We start from the raw sequence: 11,949 nt of genomic DNA, 5'->3' as shown, positions 1-11,949 counted from the left end.
CATTTAACACAAACAGCGATGTGTGTGCATGGGGAAGAATAGAACTTCCTTTTTATCTGGAAAACAAATTTTACACCGGCGATCAGTGTCAAAATAAAGCCCTTAGCATTTTATGTTAAAAGTTATTGGATTCTTTCATCATGGTTGGCATCAATGCCTTCAGTGCGGAAGCACGTGGATTTGATTCGCAGTAGCTTCACAGGTTTTCTTACGCAGGGAATGTGGAGCTTGATTTCACAAGGTAGGGAGATGTGGAGCTTGGATGCACTGGGTAGGGTAGTCTGTAGCTTGGATGCACAGGTCCTCTTGATGTTTACACATAGGAAAATACAATGTAGATATATATAAGGCAACTTCATACAGATCAAGGTATAATTTAACACACTTTTGGAGCAAGTTGATACACTGTTTGTATGGTTGACAGAGATTGGGGGTAATCTGATGCACTGTAGATAGGACACTGATACACTTATGGGCAAGTTGATACTGTTTGAAGGGTAATTGGAAACACTTGTAGTGCAAGTTAATACAGATTTAGGAGCTATTTGAAATACTTAGGGGCAGTTTAAAACACTTTTGGGACAAACAGATATAATTTGAAGAGTTTCTGATACAGTTTTGATGAAGAGGATACGATTTTGGGACAATTTTATAAAGTATCATTGATAATTTGATACCCTTTTGGGGCAACGTGATACAGTTTAGGTCGTAATGTGATTCATTTGGGGTTAATATGATGCAGTTGATTATTCCGCACAGCATCCCTTATTTATACATCACAGTAATTTTCTTCTCTCTCATTGTAAATCTTATGTTATTGAGGTAATAAACTAGACTGTGTTGACTTGGTAAGTCTCAGCATGCTTGTAATTGTTGCAACTTGCAAGAAAAAGTCTCAACTTGCTTAGTAAATAACATTTTGATGTCGGCACACATGCATTGATGCAGACTTCAGGTATGTATAAAAAGGCAAGATATGGGCTGTTTTTTTCATACTGTTGCGATTTGTTGTGCATGTAAAATGATAATCTATAAAAGGAGATAAACAGAGACATGACACCATGTGAAACATATAGGGAAGCTAAAAAAGTGTAATAGCAGGTTCTTCACTGAGAACAGCGCTAATAAATATGGAATGCATTTTCATTACACTTTATCTATTCTGTCAAAATATGAACACTGATTGTACTGGTAATAATAAGTAACTGAATGAATACTTCAGTTTTCAGGCATCCACGTGAGTCTCCTATCGTCACTCGGTGTAGGTACATTAGTCTCAGTTTCAGACCCTCATCCAGCTGTACGTAATGTTAGATGCAAAAAATCTTACCAGGTTTTGCCAGAGGAGGGGATGATGCGATAACTTCAACTTCAGGTCAAACTCAGTGAGAAAAAAACGTAAAAAGAACAATTACTGTATAGGTGCTAACTATTAATTAACAGAGAAGGGAGTCAAAGATATCGAAAACCTCGTATTTGTGAAAGCAAAAAGTGAAGAACAAGAAGAAGAGGATGATTTAAAAAAGATGAACAATGATATCGATGAATAAGATGAAAAAGATGAAGAGGATGATATTCACCATTGGATATTAGTCTCCAACAAATCGCTACCTGATATCGATCCTAACGAACTGGTAGAGCGATTAGTATTCTTGTTGGCTTCGAGAGTGGTGGTCAATAATTGAGACGATAATGAAATACAATATACTGAAGAGAAACTTCGATAAGCATCGATTACCACCTGACGTTGGAGGAAAAAATAAAGTGAAGTTCCATATGAGAACATTAATTAATACCAAGACTCAGTAGGATGATGAAGGAAAAGTTTCACTCTAGCACTCAGCCATTTCTCCATGTACTCTGCGTCACAATCCTGTTTTAGCTACAGTAAGAACATATTTGCCATAATAAATTCAATATCAATGAACAGTTTTGACATATAAAAGAATTGTTAATACACATTTCTGTACTTTGTTATACGTGAAAAATAAACTACTGTTGGTAAAAGAACGTAATTCGTTTTCTTTTTTATAGTAGAAGACTTAGGTATAGCACATTGTGTAACTCTTATGAGTGCTGCTTAACGTAAATGTTTTTATAAATAGTGCCAATATGCCAGCTGTGAGTATTTTAATAAGTAATATAGACAGTTTAGTTACAGCAGTATTTCATATGAAACTTCATTGTACTTGGAAAGTGTGAAAAATATTTTATGTAATGACGCCATTTTTCTTTTACTCGAATTTGGTGGAGATCTTGCATATTGCACTTTACAATTGCGAGATATATCACAATAAATTATGAATAATTTCGTTTATTTTCCAGATATCGGCTGTCACATTATCTTTGAAAATGTCACACCTCCCTCCGTTCCTGTCTTTGGTCGTCTCTCTCATCAGTGTTTGTTTAGAAACAGTCCATTATATTCTAGAACTTGACATCCATCGTAATAAAATACGAGTACATTATTCCTTCCTAAAATCGAACACCTTATTCCTTTGTTTCCTAGAAGAAAAGGTGTTGTGTGTGTGTGTGTGTGTGTGTGTGTGTGTGTGTGTGTGTGTGTATGTATGTACGCGGTGGTGCTTTCATTATACACTGAACCGCCAAAGATAATGGAATAGGCATGCGTATTCAAATACGGATATATGTAAACTGGCAGAGTACGGCGCTGCTGTCGGCAACACCTATGTAAGACAAGAAGTGTCTGGCGCAGTTGTTAGATCTGTTATTGTTGGTACAATGGTAGGTTATCAAGATTTAAGTGAGTTCGAACGTGGCGTATGAGAGATGGGGCATAGCATCTCCGAGGTAGAGGTGAAGTGGGATTTTCCCATACGATCATTTCACGAGTGTATTGTGAATCCAGTAAAATACCAAATCTCCAACATCGCTGCGGCCGGAGAAAGATCCTGCAAGAACGGGGCCAACGACGACTGAGGAGAATCGTTCAACGTTACAGAAGTGCAACCCTTCTGCAAATTGTTACAGCTTTCAATGCAGGGCCATCAGCAAGTGTCTGTATGTGAACCATTCAACGAAACATCATCAATATGAGCTTTCGGAGCCGAAGGGCTACTCGTATACCCTTAATGACTGCACAACATAAAGCTTTGCGCCTTGCCTGGGTCCGTCAACACCGACATTGGACTGTTGATGACTGGAAACTGGTCGGATGGGCCTCGTTTCAAATTGTATCGAGTGGATGGGCGTGAACGGGTTTGGAAACAACCTCATAAATTCATGGATCCTGCATATCAGCAGAGGACTGTTCAAGCTGGTGGAGGCTCTGTAATGGTGTGGTGTGTGTGCAGTTGGATTGATATGGGACTCCTGATGCATCTACATACGACTCTGACAGATGATGGGTACGTAAGTGTCCTGTGTGATCATCTGTATCCATTCATGTCCAGTGTGCATTCCGATGGACTTTTGCAATTCAAGCAGGACAATGCGACACTCCACACATACAGAATAGCTACACAGTGTCTCCAGGAATACTCTTCTGAGTTTAAACACTTCCGCTGGCCACCAAACTCCCCAGACATGAATATTATTGACTATATCTGGGATGACTTGCAACGAGCTGTTCAGAAGAGATCTCCACCCTCTCGTACTCTTACGGATTTATGCACAGCCCTGTAGTATTCATGGTGTCAGTTCCCTCCAGCACTATTTCACACATTAGTCAAGTCCATTCCAGGTGTGTTGGGCACTTGTGCGTGCTCGCGGGGGCTCTACATGATATTAGGCAGGTTTGCCAGTTTCTTTGGCTCTTCAGTGTATGTTGTTTTACCTGATTACAGGCTTTTAGCTAGCTATAGTTCTGAATGCAGCAACAGCGGTTTGTTTGTAATACTTGTTGTCATACATTACCAGCACTCTCTCCCTCCAAATGACGTGCGTAATCATGATGAATATGTTTGGAAAGTAACTGTGATCTAGACAGTGTGATAATCACAGTTCGTGCACATATTGTATACGTTTTAGTACTTAGATACTGTCGCAATGTAAATACTATATTTTGTTATTCATTTTAAAATATTGTGAGATCATACATTAGACAAAGTAATTAGTTTGAGCTCTCAACTTCTTTTCTTGTAATTAATCTCAAATAGGTCCCATATAATCGACGTAAACAACGTTCTTTTTGCGTTGTCAGTATTTGCACACCTTGCCGAAATGTTAAAATATCGTGACATCATAGATGTGGAACATAATTAATTTAAGTCTCTGTTGTGTCGTAACACAAGTGTGGTTCATAGACTGTATTCTGAATGTTTTTATCCAGCACAGACACCTATTGGTGACAGCGACAACAACTCTTGGTACAGAGATCGAAATTTTCTTTCTTTTTAATAGTGGAGCCATATGTTGGTGGGATGTGAATTGGGTTCTGATTTTATTTCACACTTTCAGGGTTCATGGAATTGTATTTAAGGTAGAGCTCCTGACTGACAACTATGTAATCTTAATTTGTCATTTATGTTTTACAAGCAAATGTTGATGTGTAATTATTTATAGAGACTGCGTTATATACTCGCTCTAGTATTCCGTAGCAAATGATATGTATCTTCAAATGAAGACTGCAAACGTGACTGGTGAGCCAGTCGATAGTCACCATAAGTCACTACAAACTTCAGTTCAGTGACAATTAAGGGAAACGATACGTCTTTGGGTCAACCTGTATTTACTGCTAATCACCAACTTCCAAGATACTAGTAGGTTGGTATAGCTGATAGAGCTGACACTCTGGTCCCATACGAAACTTCCAAAATTCATTCATCCAGTTACTCAGAAGAGATACAGAGGAAGGAATGTGGATGAAATTTGCACCATTACATTACACACACATTTTCCCACTTACTCTTCCTTCAGCATTTGCAACAACTGTAAAGCAGTGCCATTAGTGTGACTCATATTATAGCAATCTCTAAAATCGCAAATGCAAAAATTATTAAACGGGACTGGCAGCACACCTGCACCCGAGTAAAAAGGGCAAGCAGTGTTTTCCCAATGGAAGGGCAGTATCAAGCATTCTTTTGTGTAGACATGGGTAATGAGGTGGGGACTTCAAGCTCCTGGTACTTAACAAGTACCTAATACTTATAATTCAGAAATGAAACTGGAGGAAACACAAAAATGAAAAGGTCATACACCCTAATACAGATTCATCACTAGTGTTGTGTACAGTTGAGTATTATTGGTATGATCATTGGTCTGGAGATTTGGGAATACTACTTATGTTCATAAAACAAACATCGCTACAAACAAATTTCGTACCATGTAACATTAGTAGCGAGTGTTCCCAAGACACTACTTTGTCATGACAAATCAATGAAAAAAAATCATATTCAAAGAATACTGTACTACATAAGCAATACTGAAAAAACAGAATAGTGTGACATTTTAACTACAAAACGCTTCCATAAAAAGTTCTAACAACATAAGGAACGGGATTTCATAGAATCAATTATTTTGTTGTACAAAGAGCTATAATAAGAAAATGTATACCCCTAACATTAGATCAGTGAAATTACACATTAACAAAAGGACACATCTAAAAATATAGATGTAAGAAAAAAGGAAAGAAATGAATAATGTGATGGTGATGTAATTCTTCAGGCTTTCCCGGCGATCTAATGACACCTTTGGTTGTTGGGTGTTGCGCCGGATATCAGCGTCGTACTTGCACGATATTTCGGTAGCGTAGCTCGTTATCTTCATCAGGTGCGACCTGATGAAGGTAACGAGCTACGCTACCGAAATAACGTGCAAGTACGACGCTCATATCCGGCGCAACACCCGACAATCCAAGATGTCAATAACGTTATCTGTTTTAAATGCTATGACTGATTAAAAAGGTGGGAAGGTGAAGTTGGTGTACTTAACATGATCATTATGGGACACAAAAAAAACTCAGTATGACGTTGTTTAAGAGTACAGTCCAAGATAGTGAAGGAAAAAATAAATAAATACAAAACTGACATGGTTGGTGAATTCCGGGTGATCACAACCTAATCGTAAATAATTCCTTTAAAAGTCCAATCGAGAAGAAAAAAAACAGTTTATCGCATTCACTTCTGCTAATGACGTACTTATTTTGATGACTTCACATTGACAAGTAATTTCGCAAAGGGGAAAGTACATAGGCCATCGCGGGGGAAGATTACACAGGCCAACGATGGAAAAACTTTTTTGCTGAAAATACCTTACTCCTATGTTTTTTATGGTGGGAAACTCTAATATGATACTTAAAAAACTGTATCACCCATCATTTCTTCACGTTTTACAGTTACATTTATTAAAATAAGCGATTTAAAAACAATTTAACAGCTTTTATATATAACTCTTCAGGCTTTCCCGGCGAGATCTTGACATGTGGAATAATTGGGTCTACTGCCGGATGTTTGTGTCGCTCTGGCTGGACAAGATCCTGCAGTATGGTAGTCTCAGGTAGCACCTGAAGAAGGCAACGAGTTACGTGGCCGAAATATTGTGCCAGAGCGACACAAACATCCGGCAGTAGACCCGATTATTCCAGATGTCATCTTTTATATACTTAAAATAATTTAAAAGGATGGTGTAATGAATGTAGATGACGTTGGTAGCACTGCTGAAAAACATTTTCTGGCAAAACAAGGTCGATTCTATTTTTGTGTTAATAGATGGTATTTTGTTTAACCTCACTTTCCCATTTCCTGTACATGTGCTCAGTACAATGTCTAATTGTCGTTGTAAAAACTCTGCTGACAGTTTTTGTTATATTTATGGTGAATCTGTGATTAAAAAACACCAAAGAAACATTACAAATTTTGTGAAAAAGCTTTATCTATCATGTTTTGGATCTGAACTTCGTAAGGAAGATAAATCTTGGGGGGGGGGGGGGGGGCGCATAAGGTATGTTGTGTGTGTATTGAAGATCTGAGAAAGTGGTCCAAAAAGGAGAAAAAAGCCTTTAGATTTACTGTTCCTATGATACGGAGCCTCCCCCCATGAACCATGGACCTTGCCGTTGGTGGGGAGGCTTGCGTGCCTCAGCGATACAGATAGCCGTACCGTAGGTGCAACCACAACGGAGGGGTATCTGTTGAGAGGCCAGACAAACGTGTGGTTCCTGAAGAGGGGCAGCAGCCTTTTCAGTAGTTGCGAGGGCAACAGTCTGGATGATTGACTGATCTGGCCTTGTAACAATAACCAAAATGGCCTTGCTGTGCTGGTACTGCGAACGGCTGAAAACAAGGGGAAACTACGGCCGTAATTTTTCCCGAGGGCATGCAGCTTTACTGTATGATTAAATGATGATGGCGTCCTCTTGGGTAAAATATTCTGGAGGTAAAATAGTCCCCCATTCGGATCTCCGGGCGGGGACTACTCAAGAGGATGTCGTTATCAGCAGAAAGAAAACTGGCGTTCTACGGATCGGAGGGTGAAATGTTAGATCCCTTAATCGGGCAGGTAGGTTAGAAAATTTAAAAAGGGAAATGGATAGGTTAAAGTTAGATATAGTGGGAATTAGTGAAGTTCGGTGGCAGGAGGAACAAGACTTCTGGTCAGGTGACTACAGGGTTATAAACACAAAATCAAATAGGGGTAATGCAGGAGTAGGTTTAATAATGAATAGGAAAATAGGAATGCGGGTAAGCTGCTACAAACAGCATAGTGAACGCATTATTGTGGCCAAGATAGATACGAAGCCCACACCTACTACAGTAGTACAAGTTTAAATGCAACTAGTTCTGCAGATGACGAAGAAATTGAAGAAATGTAAGATGCGATAAAAGAAATTATTCAGGTAGTGAAGAGTGATGAAAATGTAATAATCATGGGTGACTGGAATTCGGCAGTAGGAAAAGGGAGAGAAGGAAACGTAGTAGGTGAATATGGATTGGGGCTAAGAAATGAAAGAGGAACCACCTAGTAGAATTTTGCACAGAGCACAACTTAATCATAGCTAATACTTGGTTTAAGAATCATGAAAGAAGGTTGTATACATGGAAGAACCCTGGAGATACTAAAAGGTATCAGATAGATTATATAATGGTAAGACATAGATTTAGGAACCAGGTTTTAAATTGTAAGACATTTCCAAGGGCAGATGTGGACTCTGATCACAATCTATTGGTTATGACCTGTAGATTAAAACTGAAGAAACTGCAAAAAGGGGGAAATTTAAGGAGATGGCACCTGGATAAACTGAAAGAACCAGAGGTTGTACAGAGTTTCAGGGAGAGCATAAAGGAAAAATTGACAGGAATGGGGGAGAGAAATACAGTAGAAGAAGAATGGATAGCTTTGAGGGATGAAGTAGTGAAGGCAGCAGAGGATAAAGTAGGTAAAAAGACGAGGACTGGTAGAAATCCTTGGGTAACAGAAGAAATATTGAATTTAATTGATGAAAGGAGAAAATATAAAAATGCAGTAAATGAAGCAGGCAAAAAGGAATACAAACGTCTCTATAATGAGATCGACAGGAAGTGCAAAATGGCTAAGCAGGGATGGCTAGAGGACAAATGTAAGGATGTAGAGGCTTATCTCACTAGGGGTAAGATACTGCCTACAGGAAAATTAAAGAGACCCTTGGAGATAAGAGAACCACTTGTATAAACATCAAGAGCTCAGATGGAAACATTTATATCGATTAGAAGTAGGTTTATATACAATTACGAAGTGTTTATTCTTTGCAAGCAAAGAAGGTAAAGCAGAAAGGTGGAAGGAGTATATAGAGGGTCTATACAAGGGCGATGTACTTGAGGACAATATTATGGAAATGGAAGAGGATGTGAATGAAGATGAAATGGGAGATACGATACTGCCTGAAGAGTTTGACAGAGCACTTAAAGACCTGAGTCGAAACAAGGCCCCCGGAGTAGACAACATTCCATTGGAACTACTGACGGCCTTGGGAGAGCCAGTCCTGACAAAACTCTACCATCTGGTGAACAAGATGTATGAAACAGGCGAAATACCCTCAGACTTCAAGAAGAATATAATAATTCCAATCCCAAAGAAAGCAGGTGTTGACAGATGTGAAAATTACCGAACAATCAGTTTAATAAGCCACAGCTGCAATATACTAACAAGATTTCTTTACATACGAATGGAAAAACTAGTAGAAGCCGACCTCGGGGAAGATCAGTTTGGATTCCGTAGAAATGTTGGAACACGTGTGGCAATACTGACTTTACGACTTACCTTAGGAGAAAGATTAAGGAAAGGCAAACCTACATTTTTAGCATTTGTAGACTTAGAGAAAGCTTTTGACAATGTTGACTGGAATACTCTGTTTCAAATTCTAAAGGTGGTAGGGGTAAAATACAGGTAGCGAAAGGCTATTTACAATTTGTACACAAACCAGATGGCAGTTATAAGAGTCGAGGGACATGAAAGGCAAGCAGTTGTTGGGAAGGGAGTAAGACAGGGTTGTAGCCTCTCGCCGATGTTATTCAATCTGTATATTGAGCAAGCAGTAAAGGAAACAAAAGAAAAATTCGGGGTAGGTATTAAAATCCATGGAGAAGAAATAAAAACTTTGAGGTTCGCCGATGACATCGTAATTCTGTCAGAGACAGCAAACGACTTGGAAGAGCAGTTGAATGGAATGGATAGTGTCTTGAAACGAGGATATAAGATGAACATCAACAAAAGCAAAACGAGGATAATGGAATGTAGTCGAATTAAGTCGGGTGCTGCTGAGGGAATTAGATTAGGAAATGAGACACTTAAAGTAGTAAAGGAGTTTTGCTATTTGGGGAGCCAAATAACTGATGATGGTCGAAGTAGAGAGGATATAAAATGTAGACTGGCAATGGGAGGGAAAGCGTTTCTGAAGAAGAGAAATTTGTTAACATTGAGTATAGATTTAAGTGTCAGGACGTCATTTCTGAATGTATTTGTATGGAGTGTAGCCATGTATGGAAGTGAAACATGGATGATAAATAGTTTGGACAAGAAGAGAATAGAAGCTTTCGAAATGTGGTGCTACAGAAGAATGTTGAAGATTAGATGGGTAGATCACATAACTAATGAGGAAGTATTGAAAAGGATTGGGGAGAAGAGAAGTTTGTGGCACAACTTGACCAGAAGAAGGGATCGGTTGGTAGGACATGTTCTGAGGCATCAAGGGATCACCAATTTAGTATTGGAGGGCAGTGTGGAGGGTAAAAATCGTAGAGGGAGACCAAGAGATGAATACACTAAGCAGATTCAGAACGATGTAGGTTGCAGTAGGTACTGGGAGATGAAGAAGCTTGCACAGGATAGAGTAGCATGGAGAGCTGCATCAAACCAGTCTCAGGACTGAAGACCACAACAACAACAACATGATATAGAGGGAACTAAGAAATCATTCCAATGATTGCTACTTTTGCAGTGTTGATATTACGGGCCATAATTCAAAAAACAAGAAGATAATAAGCTACCCTGTCCTTTGGTCCGCCATCTGACCAGTAGGGCGTGTGTAGATTTGACAGTTCCTTAACGACCAGATGATTTAAATTCTATTCCAACAGTAATATTTTCTGATGTACAATCTGACTTACATGAACCAGATGATGATTGTGTGGGGTGTTGTATTGTTATCCATGAAAATTTCTAGTTGTTTGAAGAGGTCCATTTTTATTTATTTGTCTACAATATGCAGAGTGTAGAGGTTGGTTTTTATGTCCATAATTGAATGACGACACCATCTTAAATGAACAAATTAATTTAGCAAATAACCTATTCTTCCAAAATTTTAAAGAGTCCTTAAATTTGAAACACTAATAAATACTGTACTCATCCACTCCCATACCCATTCCCCACCTCGCTCATACCACACCTAAACACCATCCTCTCTACCTCTTTTTTACACACACACACATAATTTCCCCCCCCCTCTCTCTCTCTCTCCCCCCCCTCCCTTCCCCCTCCCATCCCTTCCTCCCTATTTTCCCCCCCTCATTCCCCCTCCCCATATGTATACTATCCTCTTTATTGAGCAATGAGAAACATGACAAACATAACTTCACTACCAGAAATATTGTCCTAAACACTTTGCTGTAGATTTTGTAAATAGCATAAAAAATTGCAATGTAAAAAACATAATACTAATTTTTATAAAGAAAGTAATGTAATAAATATATATCTTATTACGAATGCCACACTAAACGAAAAATGAGCAAAGAAAATATCTGCTTCCACAAAACGCTTTGTAGACAATAGCCACACTCTTTGGTTTGTTTATATTTCTTTAAGTATGTGGGAGTAGCCATCGGAGGAAAAGTGCCTGTTTCTCTTGATATTTTACGATACTGGAAAGCATACATTATGTTTTCCAGAGCAGTGCTTGCAACAAGAATAAAAACAGTGAATAATACCACCAAATTATTCTTACTCTCAATATCCTTCCCACATACAGGCTCACTTTTTCGTCTCTATATTTGCCACAATACTCCAAACTAAATTCTATCATCTGATGATGAATCGCTATGCGATTCACAACCGGCCATGAATAAATAAAAATTGAAGAAAAAACGGTGATTGGTTGCAGTCACTCCAGAAACCTTTAACAAGACGGCCGCCGTGTTCCAAATCCAGAATTGATAAAGTTTTAGGATGTTTAATGGGCCTGAAAGTTCACTTTTTGAACAGTCACCTTGATTACGTCCCGGAGAATATGGGAGATGTTAGTGAGTAGCAAGGAGAGTACTTTCACCAGGACATTAAAGTGATGGAAAAACGCTACCAGGGCTGCTGGAACACCAACATGATGGGGCACTACTGTTGGTCACTTCACCGAGAAGTTAAGCAAGGGACTCATCGTAGAAAAAGCTACACAAGAAGCTTCAAAGAAAAAAGAGAAAGAAAATACAAAGCATTTCCAGCTGACAAGTGAAACCTCTATTAACACATATCATTATTTTAGGTAGCTTAGTGAAAATACAAACCAAGCTTAAGCTGTAACAAAGC

The sequence above is a fragment of the Schistocerca gregaria genome, chromosome X (assembly GCF_023897955.1).
Source record: "Schistocerca gregaria isolate iqSchGreg1 chromosome X, iqSchGreg1.2, whole genome shotgun sequence".
NCBI classification, from domain to species: Eukaryota; Metazoa; Arthropoda; class Insecta; order Orthoptera; family Acrididae; genus Schistocerca; species Schistocerca gregaria.
The sequence above is the reverse complement of the archived record's forward strand: the minus strand, read 5'-3'. Positions refer to the sequence as shown.